We start from the raw sequence: 8,754 nt of genomic DNA on the forward strand, positions 1-8,754 counted from the left end.
TTGTCTCCCAGATAGCTGCAGTCCCTCCACCTCCAGGCAGCCTTCCTGGGTTAAGTGCTCAGCAGGTGCTCATTAAACGAGAATCCTCATCAGTAGTCCTAATTAGAGGGCAGGTGGCCACTTTGGGGATTTAGAACACACACCCCCACCCTGCTCCCCAAGTGGAAGAGGCCTTGGACATCACCTGGTCCAGCCCCTCCTCCATCAGATGAAGAAGCAAGCTCAGGGCAGAAGCAGTTTACTCAGGATCGTGGGCCAGGACCTACATGACTTGCTGCCCGCGGCAGGCTCTGGTAGGGACAGCAGTGACATCAATGCTCCTGAACATCAGACGAGGCCCTGAGTGAGTGGCCCTTGAGAGGGAGGACCTCCCGCTGCTGCAGGTGTCCAGTGGGAGCCGACAGTCCCCAGCGGGGCTGTGCCGGGCTGCAGCACACCCAAGATCCCCGGGGCCCTTTCTGGACTGGGCATTCTATTCAATGCCACGCCTATGTCCGTTCCACCGCCCAGGGCTCTGCTGTGGAACCTGGATGCGAAGCCCCACCGCCGGATGCCAGAATTCCTTTCTAGGATTCTCCCGGGGCGCCTGGCTCTGGGATCTACGCCTGGACTGCAGAATGCTGACTTGTACTCAGAAGTGGGGGGAGGTCATCCCAGGGCCGGGACTCGGGCTTCTGCATGAGAATTCCGTTCTGTAACATGAGATGGCAGCTCAAAGGCCCCGAAAGGACCAGATCGTGCTTAGTGAGTTGTGTTAGCTTTGGGAACAGACAGCAGGCAAGGGGCTGAGTGGGGTGGGGTGGGGTGAGGCACAGGGGGCTGGCTGGCCAGGACCAGTGGCCCCACATGCTATGCTCAGTGTTGTCACCCGTCACGTCACCTTGAATACAAGTGAACCACATCCTTGTGGTTGACACAGACGGGAATCGAGAAGTTTCGGCCCTGGGAGGTCGGTCAGGACCGCTTTGGCAGCAGCAAAGCTGCCTACTCCCTGCGTGGAGGAGCCTTCAAAGCCTGCACCGCACCGGGGCCGAGGAAGCTGCGTGGCTGCATGGGTGAGGACGAGGTGTGGGGCAAGGGAGGTGCAGCTCAGCTCCTTCACTATGGACAAAGGTGGGGCTCCGCTAGGTTCAAGCAGGTCAGTGGCCCTGGAGGACCTCCCCCAGGCCTGTCCGGAGCTGGGGACTCCAGGGTTCCCTCCCCTTGTCACCACGCTGAGAGGTGGCGGTTCTACTGGGACTCCACATCAAGCTGGCAGGCAGTTAGAGACCCCCAAACCCTGGCAAAGACAGACAAGCCGACGGGGCGGGCTGTGAGACCTCCAGACCTCCCCTCGAACCCCTGCTCCAGCGCACTCAGCAGCGCAGGGTCTTCCTGCCCCTGGGGAGGGCTCAGGCTGAGGCTGCAGGCCGTGCCTCTGCTGGAGGGGATGGAGGCGGCCCTCCCCTCCCCTCCCCACAAGTGATGCCAGGTTCTTGGGAGCAGAGAGTGGACAAGGGTCTGGGGGCCCTGGGTGGCTGGAGGGTCCAGGAACCTCCTTGCTTTTCCTCACAGGGAAGACTCTCTTTGGGCTTCCACAGTCCTACTCTGAGGTGCCCAGGTAGGATTTTCTTTATATTTCTCTTTTTTGGGATCCCTGTGGCTTGCTGTCTCATGCAAGTTTGGGGCAATTTCTGGCCATTGTCTTTACCCCCTCTTCTCTCTCCTGTCTTCCTGGAACCCTGACTGCACCCAGGCTCGCCGTCTGACAGTGTCTCACTTGGCTGTCACACTCTCTTCTGTGTTCCCTACCCTTCCCCCATCTGTTTCAGGCTGGGCATCCTCCTACTGATCTGTCAGCCCGTTCACCAGCCCCGTCTTCACGCGTTTTCTCTGCGGCTACATCTATCTGTTGAGGTTCTGGTTTCCACTGTTGTAACTTTTCAGTTCTAGAATTTCCACTCACTTCTTTCTCACGGAGTCTAGTTTGCCACGGGAAGACGTTCTCTTGTTCTCTACCTTCTGCAGCACGTTATAGCCTGTGAAGTTCATGTCCGAGAGCGCCAACATCTGGATCTCCTGTGGGTGTTCGCTGCCCATTTGGTCTCATCTGGAAGCCCAGGTAATTGTTTTCTTGAACGCCCAGCATTGTCTGTGATGAAACTGGAGCAGGAGACTGGGTGATGTCATCTTCCTCCAGAGACAGGCAGCTGAAGGGGCCACTCCCCTTAACCGGACCTGGGGCTGTGTGGCCTGGGGGCCTTCCGTCTTTCTCAACCTGGTGTAACCACTCTCCTGGAGTGTAGCCCTTTGGGCCACCCAGCTAAATGCTGGAGGGGTTGAACAGGACCTCCCCCCCTTTTAAACCCTAAATTATAATTTTGATGCCTCAATCCCCTGGCCACACAGCCTTCTATAAACTAGAAAATGGCTTAAGGGGAAAACTCCAACAAAATATTGCTTTTCTTTTCTCCATCAGCTTGGGCCCCTCCAGTCCTTACTGCCTTTTGGCTTTCCTGGGCCTTTAAAAGACTTCCTAAATCTTAATCCAGTTTCAAACAATGATCTCAGTATAAACCAGTCTACCATGGCCAGAAGCAGAACTTGACTTGAGAATCTGATGTTTGTACTTTCAGGTGGGTGATTCCCTGCTGAGCCCTTCGGATCACTCCACGGCAACACCACTTAACGTTTTCGACATGAGATTAAGTATTGCTGTCATATCTCTGTTTTATAGATGGCACCAAAAGACGAAGCAAACTCACCCAAGACCACTGACTGATGGTGGTGGTGCCGGGATTTGAAACCCTGATGTCCCAGCCCCAAAGCCTGCACTCTTAATGGAGCTGGCTTTGCAGAGCATAGGCCGAGGGCGGAGGCCTGGAGCCCAGGCCTTCCTGCAGGCCCCGTAGGTGATAAGCGCCTCTCATTAGCACTCACACTACTCAGACAGTAGAGGGTGGGGTGGTGTCCCAAGGTAAACAGAAAGCAAGTTCATGCCCAGGGGCGGTGCTTCCCAGTGCTAATTGCCAATGGAGGATTCTTATCAGCTGCTGGGAGGTGGAGCCAGAGCCAACTGTGAGACAGAGCGACTCCTAAGCACAGGAGAGCTGTGGGGGCGCCAGGCTTCCTGCTGAAGCGGCCTCTGGCTGTCTGGGGTCTGGGGTGTGCACGGGGAGGTGCTGAGGTGGCTCAGCTGTCGCAATTGAGCGTGCACCCCGTGTCGTCTGGCACGCGGTGGCCTTCCAGTCGCTGCTGCTGCAGTGTTGGTCCTGTGTCACTGGTGCCCCTGGTGCTGCTCACTACACCTTTTTGGTCCCCCCCCCCCCCCCCTGCTTCTGAGCGCCTGGCCAGTCTGTGTGATTGGGTCCGGCCGAGGCAGTGTCACTGCGGGCCACCCTTTCTACTCCTTCAAGCCCAGCCCTCAGCCCAGGGCCTGAGCAGAGGGAAGGCAGCTGCCGCGGATCCTGAGTTGCTAGGACTGGAAGACTGATTCAGTGACTGTGTCACGCTGCCGAATCCGTAGCCATCCCTTGGTTCTGTTCCTTCCACTACAGCTGGGAGCAACTAAGGCCTGGGGTAGGGACAGTCATGGGTGGGGTCTGTGGCCACGCCAGACCAAAGCCAGGCCTTTAGGGAAAGCCAGGGTCCTGACCACTGCCACTGGGCTGTCCCTGACTCTGGCCAACCAATCTATCCTCCTGGCTGCCCTGTCTCTGGCTGGGAAGGCCTTGTGGTCTCTGGGAGTTTGGGCTAGAAGGAATTTGGGGGGCAGGGCAGACACGAGGGGCTGGGTTTCAGATGATCCGGGTTTTAAAATTCTGCTCTGGTTGGGCAACTTGGGATGGTGCCTGAATGTGTAACCGGGTCATGTTCCCCAAACTGAGGTCCCTCGTCAGCCTGCTGACCTGCTCTCAGTAGGTGGCAAAGGTCTCACAAGACAGCGAGTTGATCTGTGGCTCAGCTGCACCTGCTCATTGTTCTACATTCTTCGCTTTGGGCTGGGCTGCCATCATATCCCCACCGCGGGGGAGGGGCTCACAGCAGCCCCTCTGTGCCAAGCTCCTTCCCTCTGTTAACACATTTCACCTACTTCCGTCCTGTCCCCAGTTCCCAGAGAGGAAATCTGGGCTCAGTGGGGGGAAGGGACTGTCCCTACTCAGCTGTAACAGGAAAGCTAGGACTCCAGCCCAGCTCTGTCCGATGGAAAAGCGAGTATTTCTGCTCCACCGAAACAGCTGCTTACTGGAAGGTCTGGGGATGTCTGCTTACCTAACGAAGCAATCATGGGTTGTTACTGTCCAGCTCGTCACCGACAAGCTAGGGGCCCGTGGAGGGTCTCATCGGATGGAGGCACGGGCTCCGGACGGGGGAGGTCTGCATCTGAAGCCCCTTCAGATTGGCCTGACCCACTCTCTCAGTCCAGGGTTCTGCAGTGTTTGTGTCACACAACAACAGGTGCTGGAGCAGGGCCCAAGAGCCTCTGGGAAAGGGGGCTGGGCTTCAGTGCACACAGCAGTGCTGGGCCTGGCCCTGGGCCCCTCATGCCCAGTCTGGACTCCACCCTTCACTGGGAACTCCTCTGTGCCCCTTAGTCTTGGTGCTTCTGTTCCCCTCAGCCCTGGCAAGGTTAGGCCAGGCCTCTCCCTGGCGCCCCCTCCACTCACTCCATCCCCTCCCCACCACTCCTGCACCCTCAGGGAGCCTCCCACGTCACTGACTCATTGCTGGCTGGGGCTTGTTCACTACCCTGCAAGCTCTCAGCTTCTGCCGACTGCATTCTGCCTCCCCAGAGCCCAAAGGGCTGCCATCACCCGCACCCAGCCAGTCTATAGCTCCCCACCCCCACACTCCCCAAGCAGGAGCTAAGCTTTGTGGCTGCGGCTGAAGGCGTGGCTTTCCATCTCTGGCGTCTGACTCCTGGCTTTCCCATCCTCATTTGTGAATGCGTTTGCATGTGTGTGCGCACACACACACACCCAGACACATGACATGGGAGAGCCACAGGCCAGCAGGCAGTCCGCTGGCCAGGTGCAGCTGTGTGCCAATGCAGTGGACGTGTGCTGCTGCCCCATGGAGGAACCGCTGGACACTTCTTGCCTGGCAGCATGGGGGCGGGGCAGGTGCCTGGGAAGCGAATGGGGCGACAGCTGCTCCCATGGTGCCCATGCATTGACCGTAGGCCTCCGTGCCCACAGCCAGCAAGCCCCTGCTGCTTGCTCATGGGCTGTCAGGTTTGCCATGGGGAAAGTTTGGGTCTGTCCTGGCTGGTCTCTGCAGGTCCTGGCTTCCTGCACTCAGTGACACAGACTGTAGCCTCTGCAGCAGTCGCAGCCCTGTGGCCCTTAGACCAGGCTTTGCTCTCATCCAGGAGAGGTGACCCCCCCACCCCACCCCAGCTCCCGGCTGCTCTGAGCCCTTCTGCTCCCTCCTGGCCCTTCCACGTGCTCTCAGCCTTGCCCGCAGCTCCTGGCAGGGGCCATATTCATGGATAGAGCCCCCCTGAGCTCCTCAGCTGTCTGGAGCCAGCAGAGGGGTGGACAGTGGGGACTACAGGCTGGCTGGGTGGGGCGCCCCTTCCTGTCTGTTTCCTTCCAGGTCTTTGCCACTGGCTCCTCCTCCAGCCCAGGCTCTACCTGCCTGAGGGACTCAGCATGTTTTACACAACCGCCCCTCCTGCTGTCCTCTTAGGTCCTGACTCCCATCTCCAGTGCCCAGCTCCTCTGTTGCACCTCAGTCAGCCTCCCCCCACCGGACCCCCAAACCTCATCACCTCCTCACCACCTGGAACCACTGCGCCTCTGAGAAACCGGCACCCAGCTCTCACCTGTAACCCACTGCTGCCCCCACCCAGCACCTGCGGTGCCGAACAGCGTTCTAAGCTGCTGTGGTTGTGGGGTTGCCAGTGGAGCAGTGCTGGGAGGTGGGGCCTTTCAGAGACCTGAGGTCATTAAGAGGGATTACTCCCGCCTTTCTCGCGGGGCAGTTCTCTCCGGAGTTGCTGTTCTCTGGGGACCAGATCAGGCACCGCGAGGGCAGGCTGTTACAAAGCCAGTCTCTCGCTCGTGCTTGCCCTGCTGCTCTCCACCATGAGCTGAAGCACCACGCGGCCCTCACCAGAAGCAGAGCACATGCCATGCTCTTATACTTCCCAGGCAGCTGAATCCGCTGCCTCCCTGGACAAATGACCGGTCTCCAGGATTCTGGGACAGCAGACTAAGCCCCTTCTGTGTGGGAACTCAGGCTGGCTTTCTGACAGTCCTCGGAGCTAGACACCGTTGCCACTCTGCTTTTACAGAGGGGAAGCAGGCTCAGAGAGGTTAAGCTCCTTGCCCAAGGTCACAGATGTGGCGGTACAGCCGGCAGAGCGGGAGTCAGGCCCTGGGCTGTGTCTCCTCCATCTGTGCCCTTGGCCAGGGCTCCACACCACCCCTTGCCATAACTGGCCTCTGACCTCATGCATCCCTGGAACTCCACATTTTCTCCATGATCCGTTCACGTCCATGTCTCTCTCCAGTCCCTTGAGAAGCCATACGCACTGACTTCAGTTCCCCCCTTACAACTGCACATCGCTCCGTGTCCTGCCAAAGCCGCCCAGCAGAGCCTCCACCTTGCATCAGCCCAGCCTTCGGGCTCCTCAAGGCTCTGCCCAAGCTGCTAATCTAGCAGGCGAAAGAGACCCCAGCTGGGCAGGCAGGCGCTCTGTGCACCCCCATTTCTGGCACCACTTAGGCTCCTAGGAAACCCCCCCTCCTATGCTGAGCTCACTGACCCCTCTCCTGGGCTGCACCTCCTCTTGGGAACACCCAAGCCTCTCCCATCTTGAGACAAGACCCCTCCCCCCCAACCCGCATCTGTTGCCAGCTCACACGCTCTTTCATTCCCGAAGGCGCTGTCTACACCTGACCTCCACCTCCTTCTCAGGAGTCATCCGCTCCAGCCTGGGCTTCTGTCCCATCATCCTCCAGCCTCTGCTGTCGCCAAGGCCACCAGCACATCCTCGTTGCTGAAGCGGTGACCTCTGCTCAGTTCTCCCCAGCTTTGGTGCCGTTGAGTGCTCCTTCCTGGGAATGCTTTTCCACCAGAAGATGCTTGATCTGCTCCCACAAGGCCCACAGCTCCCGCGAGGACGGGCAATGCGGGCTTTGTCTTGGCTCCTCCCTCCCCCTCCAGCTTCCCGCCACAAATCCCCAACCCACACCAATCCCGCAGGTTGTCCCCTCCCAGTGTCTCTGCAGCCTGTCCCTTCCTTTCCCGGCTCATGCTTGCCCCTTACACCCTCTACCGATCTCTCCCGATCTCTCCCGGCGGTTAAGGCCTCCTGGGCCCTCTGGCAGCCGCCCCAGCCCTGGCTTCTCCAGGGGCTCCCCTGCCTCTGCTGCAGCCAGCTGAGCTCGCCAGGAGTGCGGAGTGAGCTGCTCGGGGAGCAGGAGCCTGGCTAGCCCTCCCGGGACCGCAGAGTGCAGCTGGGAGGCCTTTCCTCCCTGCTGGCCGCCTCCCCGACCCCTGCGACCCTGTGTCCAGGTCTGCACCCCAGGCGCTCTTTTGGAGGTCCAGGCTCAGGTCCACTTTGCTTGCTGCATCCCCAGCAGCACCTGCTTCTCCCCAGGTGCCCGGTGATCAGCGGGTTCCAATGGTCAGAGGTACCACTGAAGTCTGTGCCCGCCCTCCTGGCCTCACTGGGTTTTGCAGGTGCTCTGTGGCATTTCTCGGCTCTGCCTCCTCACTTTGCGCCCTGGCTGGCAAGTGGACGTTCCAGGGCAGATTCTTACCAGGCAAGAGCAGGCAGGGACCAGGGCAGAGCAGAGTAGCCTGAGGCTGCCGGCCAGTCCTCGCTGGGGCCCCCTTCTCCTGTGCCCTCCCCTCCTCCTCTCCTCCTCTCTCACCTGTTTTCTCAAGGCTACGACCCTGACCCCTTGTCTGGGCACTGCTCTATGACTCCAAGTTCAGGGCTGCCTGGAGGCTCTCCCCCCTCCTCTTCCCCCCCACCCCCCGCCGCCCTCCCTCTCCCCCACAGCTCGCAGTCTTCACTTGCCTGAGCCGCCGCGTGGACGTTCTCTGCCGTCCGACCCGGCTGACCCCTGAGCCCCGGGGCCCTCGGCAGGGACGGATCCCGCGAGCGCCGGGCCGCCCGCAAACTTCGAAGGGCTGTGCGGGGCGCGGGGTCCGGGGTTGCCCCTTCCCAGGCCCCCAGGGCTTGCGGCCAGGGATCTGGAGCCTGCCGCTTTGGAGATCTCGGCGACTCTTGGAGAGGGGCTCCCGCCCCTGCGGCAGGGCCGAGCCGCGCAGCCCCCGCTCAGCTTCCAGTTGCAGCCCCCGCGGCGGCGGCGGCGGCGGCGGCGAGCGGGGAGGGACCGGCGCGGGCGTGGACGGCGCAGCCAGGGCTGCGGGGACCCAGCCTCCTTCTGCCACCCGGAGCCCGCCTGGGAACGTCGGCTGCGCTTCTCGGTTCCCTCTGGCCCCGGGGGGGAGCCGCGTTCCCACCAAGTACCTCCCCTCTCCCGCTCCGTGCCGCGCCGTCTGGCTGCCTGGGCTCCTGTCGGCTTGCGGGGAACTCCTGGCCCGCCCACGCCGTTTGCCCGCACTTTCCCGAAGCCCGCCCGCCACGGGTGCAGGAGCGCGGGGCAGCACGGGGTGGGGGGACGGGTCACTAGGCTCTGCAGATACCCCCGCCTCCGCCTGCGGGGGCTGGAGCTGGGGGGGCAGGGAGATTTTTCCAGGGCTGAGGCTCCTTTCCAGCACACCTCCCCCTGCCCCAGTCAGCCTGTGCCAGCC

This window comes from Lepus europaeus, chromosome 5 (genome assembly GCF_033115175.1).
Source record: "Lepus europaeus isolate LE1 chromosome 5, mLepTim1.pri, whole genome shotgun sequence".
Taxonomy (NCBI): Eukaryota; Metazoa; Chordata; class Mammalia; order Lagomorpha; family Leporidae; genus Lepus; species Lepus europaeus.